Source organism: Arachis ipaensis, chromosome B07 (genome assembly GCF_000816755.2).
Source record: "Arachis ipaensis cultivar K30076 chromosome B07, Araip1.1, whole genome shotgun sequence".
In the NCBI taxonomy this organism is placed as follows: Eukaryota; Viridiplantae; Streptophyta; class Magnoliopsida; order Fabales; family Fabaceae; genus Arachis; species Arachis ipaensis.
Window position 1 is genome coordinate 18,507,161 of NC_029791.2, and position 9,932 is coordinate 18,517,092.

Consider the following 9,932-nt stretch of genomic DNA (forward strand, 5'->3'; position numbering starts at 1 on the left):
CTCTCTGGCATTATTGATTTATCTCCGTGACTCCGTCTCTCTCACTAAATCAATATGCCTTCTCGATTCTCTTTCTTTGATTTTTTTATGAATGTTGTGGTTTTAATATTAAAATTTATTGCTTGGTTGGATTTATATTTGAATATGAATTTTGATATTGTTATGCTTGTGTTTATCAGTATGGTTCTGAAAGAGTGCGTTGGGGAGAGAATTTGGAAAAATTAGGATAAACTTAGTGCATTAGGGAGGGGAGATCCTTTGTTGGATTAAGGTTTAGGGTAGATTTTCTAGGTTTGAGACAACTCATGGTTGAGAGAGTGCAGGGGGAGGGAGGGGATTAGGGTTCCAAAAAAGGGGGGTTTCGGTGTTTTGATTTTTTAGGTTGGGTTTGGAACCTGAGATGGAGGAGACGCTTGTTTGAGTGGGAGTGCAAACACTATGAGGATCTACACCTATTATTACTTAATGTATCTTTGAATGCGGGTACTCAAGACAAGCTTATTTGGTGCTATTCGAAAGATGGCAGTTTCTCTGTCAAGTCTTTTACAAATTCAGTGACCGCAAAAATGTGCGAAATTGTAGAATCAAATCATACTTTTAACAACATATGAAAAGGAGTTGTACCACCAAGGGTAGAGATGATGGGAAGGTTTGTATTGCTAGGCAAACTCAATACCATGAAGAGATTAGCTCGGATCAATGTATTAGCGGCCAATGAGGTAACTTGTATTTTGTGCAGTTTAGAAAATGAAGACAAGGATCACCTTTTTATTCATTGTAACTTTGCATCATATCTGTGGTACAATGCCTTTCAAGGGGAAGGAGTTAGTTGGGTTAGACCAAAGGGAGTGAGAGATTTTTTTGAATCATGGTGTGATCAAAAGGGTGTGAGAGGAGATAAAAGATAGTTAAATTTGTGGTTTGCAATAATTTGGGTTATATGAAGAGTTAGAAATCAAACAAATTTTCAAAACAAAAAGACTACGTTAGAGGAGGCATGAAAGATCATATTGTATAATTTGAAAGATTGGGAGCTAATTAACAAAAAAGAGAGGAAATTGAGGAGCACTTTTGAAATGGGACATGCCATTGGTGAGGTCCTAAAAATCTTGTAGCGTAACGTATTGTCATGGTGGTTATGTGTGGACTATGTGCCTACAAAACAATGTATAGCAGTGGGTGGATACTTGTTAAATGCTAAAAATAATCTAGTTGTAATATTATGTGAGTTTATCCATGCAGGATATAATACAAATTCTATGGTAGAAGGCTTTGAGGTAGTTGTCCAATTCATGTTAGAAGATTACAATGCATCACTAGAACAAATAATCTTTAGCACAAACGAACCATGCTTGGTTAACTGGACATACGGTGATGGTAATAGTTATTGGAGATTGAATTTTGAAAGAAATAGATTTAAGAACTTTATACAAAAATTTGGCTGGGTGATAATCCAATACACTTATGTGAAGGAATTCAAATACATCAACAATTGGAGAAATATAATTAATAGTGAACATTGTAACAGAGTTATTTAGGTGTGACGCTGGTCAATTGATAATGATGTAATACGTGTATGTGTCTAAATTAGTGATTCCTTGATGGCAATGCCGAAGGGGAGTGACTAATTTAGGGGTATTCTGGTGTTTAGGTGTAATAGTAGTATTTTTATTAAGTTCTATAATGTAATTGGTCTGAATTTATCTCCCATTGTTTTAATGGTCGAGAGTACTAACAATCGAAAAAAAATATTTATATCTAAATGAAGCTTTGGCTTAGCTGCATAGCGCTGCCCCTCCTCTACTGCCCTGTCAACATCCTCGGTGCAACCAGTGAAAAGAAGATTATCACGATTATTAGAAGAAGCCTTATCCTCAAGTCCTTCATCCTAACAAGTTTCTGTAGTTCAAGTGACAGCCAACAACCAACACAATGGAGATGGCAGTAGCAGTAGCAACCTAGTTGACCATGGTCATGTAACTTTTATTTATTTTATATACTTTACATTTTTAGGAGTTAAAAAAAAAAACAATCACCTGTTAGTGGAAGGTATGTGAATGTTGTTGATGTGAAATATTGTGAAATCATGTAGATCCTGGTCGTGTGGTGGTGGAGTCCGTCCCAGACGCAACGATTATGCATGTGGAAGACATGGAACTCATGCTGATGTGAGCTTGCTCTTTCTTTCAAATCGATTTTCCTATATTTGTTCCTCAAGATATCAATTCAAGTGATGACTGTGTCATGTTTGGCTTCACGATGGTGCTTCCCTATAATGGCAGGGATTTAGATATTGTTGCTCACAGTCCCTTGTGCTACAAGGAACGCTTCACTCGTTAGGAAGTGGCGTTCACCATGTTTGAGAAGATTCTATCGACTACAGGCATACCATCCGTGATTACAACTATTGCATTCTTGGGCGTGTCAAAGAGCAATTGAGTTAGAATAGAGAGGAGGAAGTTGGATTATTGAACGAGCGCATTTATAGGCTAGAAGTTGAAAACGAGAAGCTAAGGGGACAAGTGGAAATATTTGGGGAGATGTTCGATTAATAGGGAGCTTCAAGAGTCATTTTGAAGGTTTGTTAGTAAAGGTGTGAGAGTTTAGGGCTTTTCTTTTTGGTCTTGTGTTTTTTACGTTGGAAGAGGTGGCTATGTGGTGTTTTGATTTGTGTTATGGTTTAAGGGAGCAATGGAAAGTTATGGGTTTGAAGTGCTTAGTTAAGGGGTTTTTTATTCAAGGTTTAGGTGAAAAAAAAAATCAACATCCGGTATATTGTATTTTCGTATTGTATTTTGCTGGTTATATTTGCATGTAATGACTTACAATAAGGTTAATGAATTGTCTCTTTGATGCGCATTAGAAGTTGTTTAAATCCAAATTGTTTAGGGTTGATTGCGGCGTTAAATTATTTCTTAGTTGTTTCATGTGGCTTTAGCATTACAAAGTTCAACAGTGTGCGATATGGTTTAGGTTTCATTTTATTCATGCTGAACTTTTTTTGTTAATTCAATTAATAAAATTATTACCAGAATTTAATTCTTTAATTTTACTTTTCTAAACTATTAAATAATCCAATTGGCCTAAAAAATTTGGAGAATTTAGTTTTTGTTTGAACTTAGGTTACTTTGAGTTGGTCTAGAAAGATATTGGTTAAATTACACAGTTGGTCCCTACACTTTTAGTGAAATTACAAATTGGTCCCTACACTTTAAAAATTTATAATTGGGCCCCTAAAAAAAATTAAAATTTGCAATTTAGTCCCACTGTTCAAAAAGTATTTGATTTAACAAAATATTCTCAGCATATTCTCTATTTTAAACATGTGAGCTGCACATGTTTGACAATAGGGACCAATTTATAATTTTAGTAAAAGTATACGGACCAACCGTATAATTTAACCATTTGAAAATGACCAAAAACTCCATAGGCTATTTGAACTCACCCCGCCCCTCCCCAGCTCTCTCACTCTCACTTTCTCACATTCCAAAATGGCACCCCAACTCCAGCGCTCTTTGTCTCTCACCTCGACTCATCATCGCAGTGCCTCTCGCCTCTGTCACCGCGCCGGATCCACCAATAAATTGAGTTACTATTTTTATGTTGATTTGTTGCTATTTTTTCTTAGACATTGAATTGTTTGCTTTGAGCATGTTTGGAATTGAAATTGTTCTCTTTCATTTATCGGTGTTCAGTATTGGGATTGGAAAAGAGAAAATCGTCGGATGAGAGAGGTGAGATGGAGGAAGGAGGCGAGACCCGATCCATGAGCACAAATTCGGTGGATCCGGCGTGGCGACAGTGAACCAAGGTGAGAGACAGAGAGCGCTGGGGTTGGGGTGTCTATTTGGAAAGTGAAAAAGTGAGAGTGAGAGAGCTAGGGAGGGGTGAGGTGGGTTCAGATAGCCTAGGAAGCTTTTGGTCATTTTCAAATAGTTAAATTACACGGTTGGTCCCCATACTTTCACTAAAATTGTAGATTGGTCCCTATTGTTAAACATGTGCAGCTCACATGTTTAAAATAGAGAATATGCTAACAATGTTCTGTTAAATCTAACACTTTTTGAACGGCAGGGACTAAATTACAAATTTTAATTCTCTTTAGGGACCTAATTATAAACTTTTAAAGTGTAGGGACCAATTTGTAATTTCACTAAAAATGTAGGGATCAACTATATAATTTAACCAAAGATATTTAATAATTTTTTTTGTTTGTGTCAAAGGTTTTAGTGGTCTAAGTTCTGTTGGTGTTATTAAATTGAAAATAGGTCTGAGGTGCCTAGTATTACAACTTATGTAATGTAAAAGGAGAGACATTGTTAGGGTAATCGTTCTTTAGGACTGCGTTTGGTTCTGAGAACAAGATAAGATAGGATACTAAGAACAAGACACAAAAGATAGAAACACAAAAATTAATGTTCTTATATTTTGTTTTGTGATAAACTAGAACAAATTATGAAAATCTAATTTACTCTCATTTTTTTCATAAAAAAATAGAAAGAATAAAAAAATATAATTATGAAAATTTGGTAAAAATAATGAAAGAAAAAAATGAAAAATAAGTTATGTCTCTTATTAGTGTCTTTGTATCCTTCCTGTTAGAAAGGACACAAAATACACTAATTTAGTGTCTCTAGACACAATATCTCGGTCCATGTCTTATCTATCAAATATAATTTTGTCTCTATGTCACTGTCTCAGTGTCCCGTACCTGTAAACAAACGCAGTCTAACGTACTGATACTTTGTTCTCAACAAGACTTTTGTTGAGGTAGACAATAATTGGTAATATTGTGAATAATATGATAGCGTATCACAAAAGAGAAACTCTTTAGTTATCAAATTATTAATGTGAATGATTTTGGTATAGCGTTGATTTATCTAGATACAAATTGTTTATTGAATATAAATTATTAGGGTTTAGGGTTTAGGTCCTTTAAGATTAGGAATACGTTTTTCTTTTAATGACAAGAGTTAAAACATTAATTAGGTTCTTGTCCTAATAATAACAAAAATTAAATAGCATTTTTACTAATCTAATTCGATGTCGTATTGTTGCATTTCTTTTAATGAAAGCAAGGAAACAAATTGGATTTTGTTAACGAAATTGCTTGCATTAAATAATATTAGGACCATTAATTTGGGATGGTGTTAATGATAATTTATTGGCATTAAAGTCGAGGGTTCTTTAAGTCGTTAGATAAATACTTGATTGTTAAATTTGAAAAAATATGTGTATGTCCGCTATTTTTATAAAGATATTAGAGGTGAAAAAAGAGGAATATACCATAAATATTAACTCCATTAGGTCTCAGCAATGGTAATTTTTTGTTAACATAATTTCATTATCTGTTATATTCAGTATTGCTATTAAATTGAATAAATATAACCAACACATATTTAATGAGTTGTGAAATAAACTAAGCGAACTTTTGAAAATGGAGGTCATAGTATCTAGGCAGGACTTGTAACTAACGTGAAGTTTTGCCATTAAAAAATTATGTCAAACATAAGTTGTCCTTTAAACTTGTTATTAAGTAGTAGTATTGTGTACTATGTGTGAATAGTGATTCCTATCTAATTAATCATTACTTAAAAGGAAAGCGTCTGTGAAAAGCAAGAAAAGACTAGTAGGACATTGAAATTTGTGTGAGAGAGATGTTGGTCTCTTTCTCAGCTTACTTTTTATTTTCTTTTATTTGGTAGTGGCTTCTATGATAAGCTTTTCTTCCTGTAGAGAAGCCTCTTATTTGGTGGGAGATTTTATGTTGTTATTGGACCTCACAGTTTGAAGCCCACATCCATATTACTTTATTGGAGAAGTAACATCTTCGTGTGGCATTCAGACTTGGAATTTCATACAATAGTTTTATGCTCTATAAACATGTTGGTGCCAACTTATTTGGTTAAGCACTTTCTCACTGGTAGCATTCATGGCAGAGATGAAGAAGGATAATAAGGGTGATGACTTGAAAATGCTGCCTCCTCATGTGACCTTGGCAAATGACTCAGTTGTGGAGGAGTGCAAAGACAAAGCAAATGCTACGGAGGAGGAGTTATCAGCATTAGAAGATTCCACCACGGATGTTGTCTTTAAAAAAGTATGGGAGGTAATGGGTTTAAGTATTTTGTTGAATTTAATGTGAAATTGATAGCACAGTTCAAGCATTGCACTTCATGTTAACCCTATTGTTTTTTTATTTTTCGGACAGATCTTGCTTGGCACTGATGGAGCAACAAGATCCATTGTTGAATCTTAGGCGGGGAGATTAAGAAACTGAAGCATGTGGTCGATGGACAAAGTACCCTGTTGGAGATATTTTGGTCGGAATATAAGAAGGGACATTAAAGACCACTTACGTACCAAGAGGAGTGGGGGTCTAAAAAAGGAGCTCTGTTTGGTGACTTGAAAAAATGAACGAAAGCTCAAAAGGGAACAAAGAATTTCGGTGCTAATGTTGTTGATGTTGATGCCGTTACCAACAAGTTGATGCCATCATAAAGAAGATCTATGTGAAAAATGATGATCTGAAGACAACTGATGACCAGATTGCCAAGTGCCATGCCAAAGATGTTTTGATGCCTCCATCAAAACCTACCAATGGAAAGAAACAACCATTGAAGGTACAAAACAATCACTATGTTGTTATTTCTTCGAACTTGCAAATTTGTTTTTGAGTGACCGGTTATATGTTTTTATTTTTTTATCGGTTGTGAAAAACTTGGCAAAGGAGGTTGGAGTACAACTTCGGAGACAAGTCCCTTCAATGCATGCTTGCACCACAGTCTAAGAGAAAGGTCCCTCTCTTTTATGGAGTAGATGCCCAGCCTTCATGGAAGGTGGAGATTTGCCTAAGGCACATATCATATATATGCTCCAATGCTTTGTTTCTGTTTGTCAAGGGGCTTTGTTGCCTTCAAGTTTATATTATTTTTATTTGATGTGACTAGTAATGCACCAAAAGGAGTTGTATGATGACTTCTTTTTTTCAATGTATTGACATAGTATTTACCCAGAAGCTCAACATGAAGTATGTGATTTTCTTTTATTTTCAAGTATAATGTGATTTTCATTGGGCGGAGCAAGTGAATCAACTTTAAAGACAATTAGAATGTCATTGAATGGCAATACCCAAAAAATAGTGACGCATAAATGGTCAACTTTGGTCCAACTATAGCATTTTGTGTAACTCTAAATATTGTAGTGTAAAGGATGAAAAAAATATTTTGTTAAATAAAATGCATTTAGTTTAATCAATAATATTTGGTGGGATTTTAAGAAAATGATAAGATGTATTGTATGTTGGGATAATGTATAAACATCTTACATGCATTAGTTCATTATCAAAGATTTTAAGAAGAGTAAATGCTACGAAAAACAGCTACAGAAGTCCCCATGTGAATTATAATCGTGTTCATCTAATGTACGTAAAAGGTTACATAGGGTCTAAACTAATGAATGTCTAAACTTATTATTACATTTACATGTGTTGTGTTCTACATAAAATTAAAAAACTATTGCAGTGTTATGTAGCGTTGAAATCAGTTGGTTTAAACTGCAACAGGGAGATGTTGATCGCTAACGAACACTACCATGGTGACAGGCAAGCTTTGTGGACATTGCACCCAGGGGAAGAAGTTATTGATGATGTAATGTCAATGACATTGGTTATGTTATATATCCATGAAGTAACTCAAATGCAACCAAGGTAAGTGGTTAAACCATGATGTGTCATTTCCTGATTGTGTGTGTGATTGTACAACTACCATAACACCTACAATGTTGTAAACAGCAGCCAAGTTCACAACCAGTCCAACATAAACTAACAAAACACATACAATGAATGTGCAAAAAAGTGAATTCCATACACATTGATACCTTTGTCTCCTACTTAGCATTTGAAAATACTTTATTTGGCTCTGCATTATTCCTATGATGTGGTCCCACTCACAACATGCGTCGTTGTCATCTGCAAAACTGATCCCATCCTTAGCTAACCCTCTGTCAAGACCATGATGCAAAGAAAATTGCGGCAACCCACCCTAATTCAAACGAAATATACGTGTCATGTATCATGCGAAAACTTGTGATCTAACACATACTATCAGCAACCCTACCAAGTTACATGAACATAAAAGACACATGACTAAAATCTAACCTTGTCATCGCTGAATATATTTTCCTTTGTCTGATTTCGCTGCTCTTTTTTCGATGAAGACTTCCATTGTAACTCGGTGCATATTCTCTTCGTGTGCCCAGTTTTCCTACAATTGGTGCACTTTCTTTTTTGACTCTTCTATGACCTTGTGCTTGGTTCTCCTTTAGTGCGAACCATAACTGCATCTTGTGCATCTCCTTCTCCCTTCCCTTTTGTTGGACCCACAGTTTAGTCACTTGCTTCAAGATAACAACACAGAAATCTTATACCTCATGGCCTTGTCAAACAATACTTTGTTCTTTGCACCAACAAACAACATCCACTGGATAGCTGCATGTAGCGTACCATGCCTCGGCAAGAAACTATGTCCTCCAATATCTTTGGTATTTCCATTGTAGTCATCCACTGCCTTGACGTCCTTTCTCCACCTATTGAGAATCAACCTGTCATGAATGCTCTTTAAATGTTCATGTTTCATGACAAAAAAACATATGCCTACATAGAAAACCTTCTTTCTCCCAAAGTTAACAACCAAAACAAACTCAATATCCTTCTTCACTTGTGTGAATATGACTTTTGTGTACACAAATGTAGCAAATTTCTTCAAAGAATAAAGACATGTCATCATAACAAGAATGTCGTACATTGAATTGAATTGGGCCACTGACTCATTATTCAATACTCACGAACTAGTAACTTAAGGTTCTGCACAAGCTCTAGGATAATGTGCCTTGAGTTCAAGAATTTCCTCAAGTGAGAATTAATACCCTCACACCAAGATGTATAAAACCTTATGCAAAACTTGCGATGCAAGTATGCATTTACCCACATATTCCTTTTATCATAAAGCTATAATGTCCAGTACTTATCAACTCAAAATGATCGGCAACTTGTGTCCATTCATCCTCAAAGCTATAAAGTCATACAATCACTTTGAGAACACCTCACAAAACATCTTATCTTGTGTTAGGAGTCACATTCTTCTGCAAATGCCATGCACACAACCGATGGGTGGCGGTGGCCTTAGGTAAAACTTCCCTAACGGTTGTAATCATTGACTCATCCCCGTCAGTCACAATAACAGAAGGAATTTTATCACATATTACTTCTAACAAGTTCTACAACATCCATTTGTACGAAACAATTCTCTCGTTCAAAACCAACCCAAAATTGAGTTTAAAAATAATATGTATTATTAATTATTAATATAAAAAATGATCTAAAATGATTTATATAATTAAAAAAGACGTTAAAAACAATAAAAAAGTAATGTCTACATTAATATTAATAAAATATCAACATATTATTATAAGAATTTAATTTGATGCATTAACAATATAAAATATTTTATACAGTCGTATAATTATTGTAGTCAATGTGAAAAACAATTATTTTTACTTATGTGATGTTATGTGATTAGATACACGTATAAAACTATTTTTCACTAACAGTACATTAAAATTAAATTTTAATTATAATTTATCAAAAAAGGTTGTGTGTGTGTCCAAAGTTTTTGGTATTAGTCCGTCTCATGTGTTGATGTAGATGTTGATACATCTTGTAGTTGAAAATTCAATAATTAAATTTAGTTTTAAGTCAAATTTGAATAACTATTTTAAATTNTAAAACTATTCAGTACATTAAAATTAAATTTTAATTATAATTTATCAAAAAAGGTTGTGTGTGTGTCCAAAGTTTTTGGTATTAGTCCGTCTCATGTGTTGATGTAGATGTTGATACATCTTGTAGTTGAAAATTCAATAAATTCAATAAT

At 34.4% G+C, this 9,932-nt stretch overlaps 1 long non-coding RNA gene across 2 annotated transcripts; it reads left to right on the plus strand.

The window, feature by feature from the left end:
- On the plus strand, positions 7 to 2,859 carry LOC107609133. Of its 2 annotated transcripts, none has more exons than XR_001613074.2 (3): positions 7 to 1,976; positions 2,093 to 2,168; positions 2,283 to 2,859. It is a non-coding gene; the product is annotated as an uncharacterized LOC107609133 (long non-coding RNA). The 2 variants fall into 2 exon arrangements; XR_001613073.2 differs by having other exon boundaries at positions 7 to 1,971.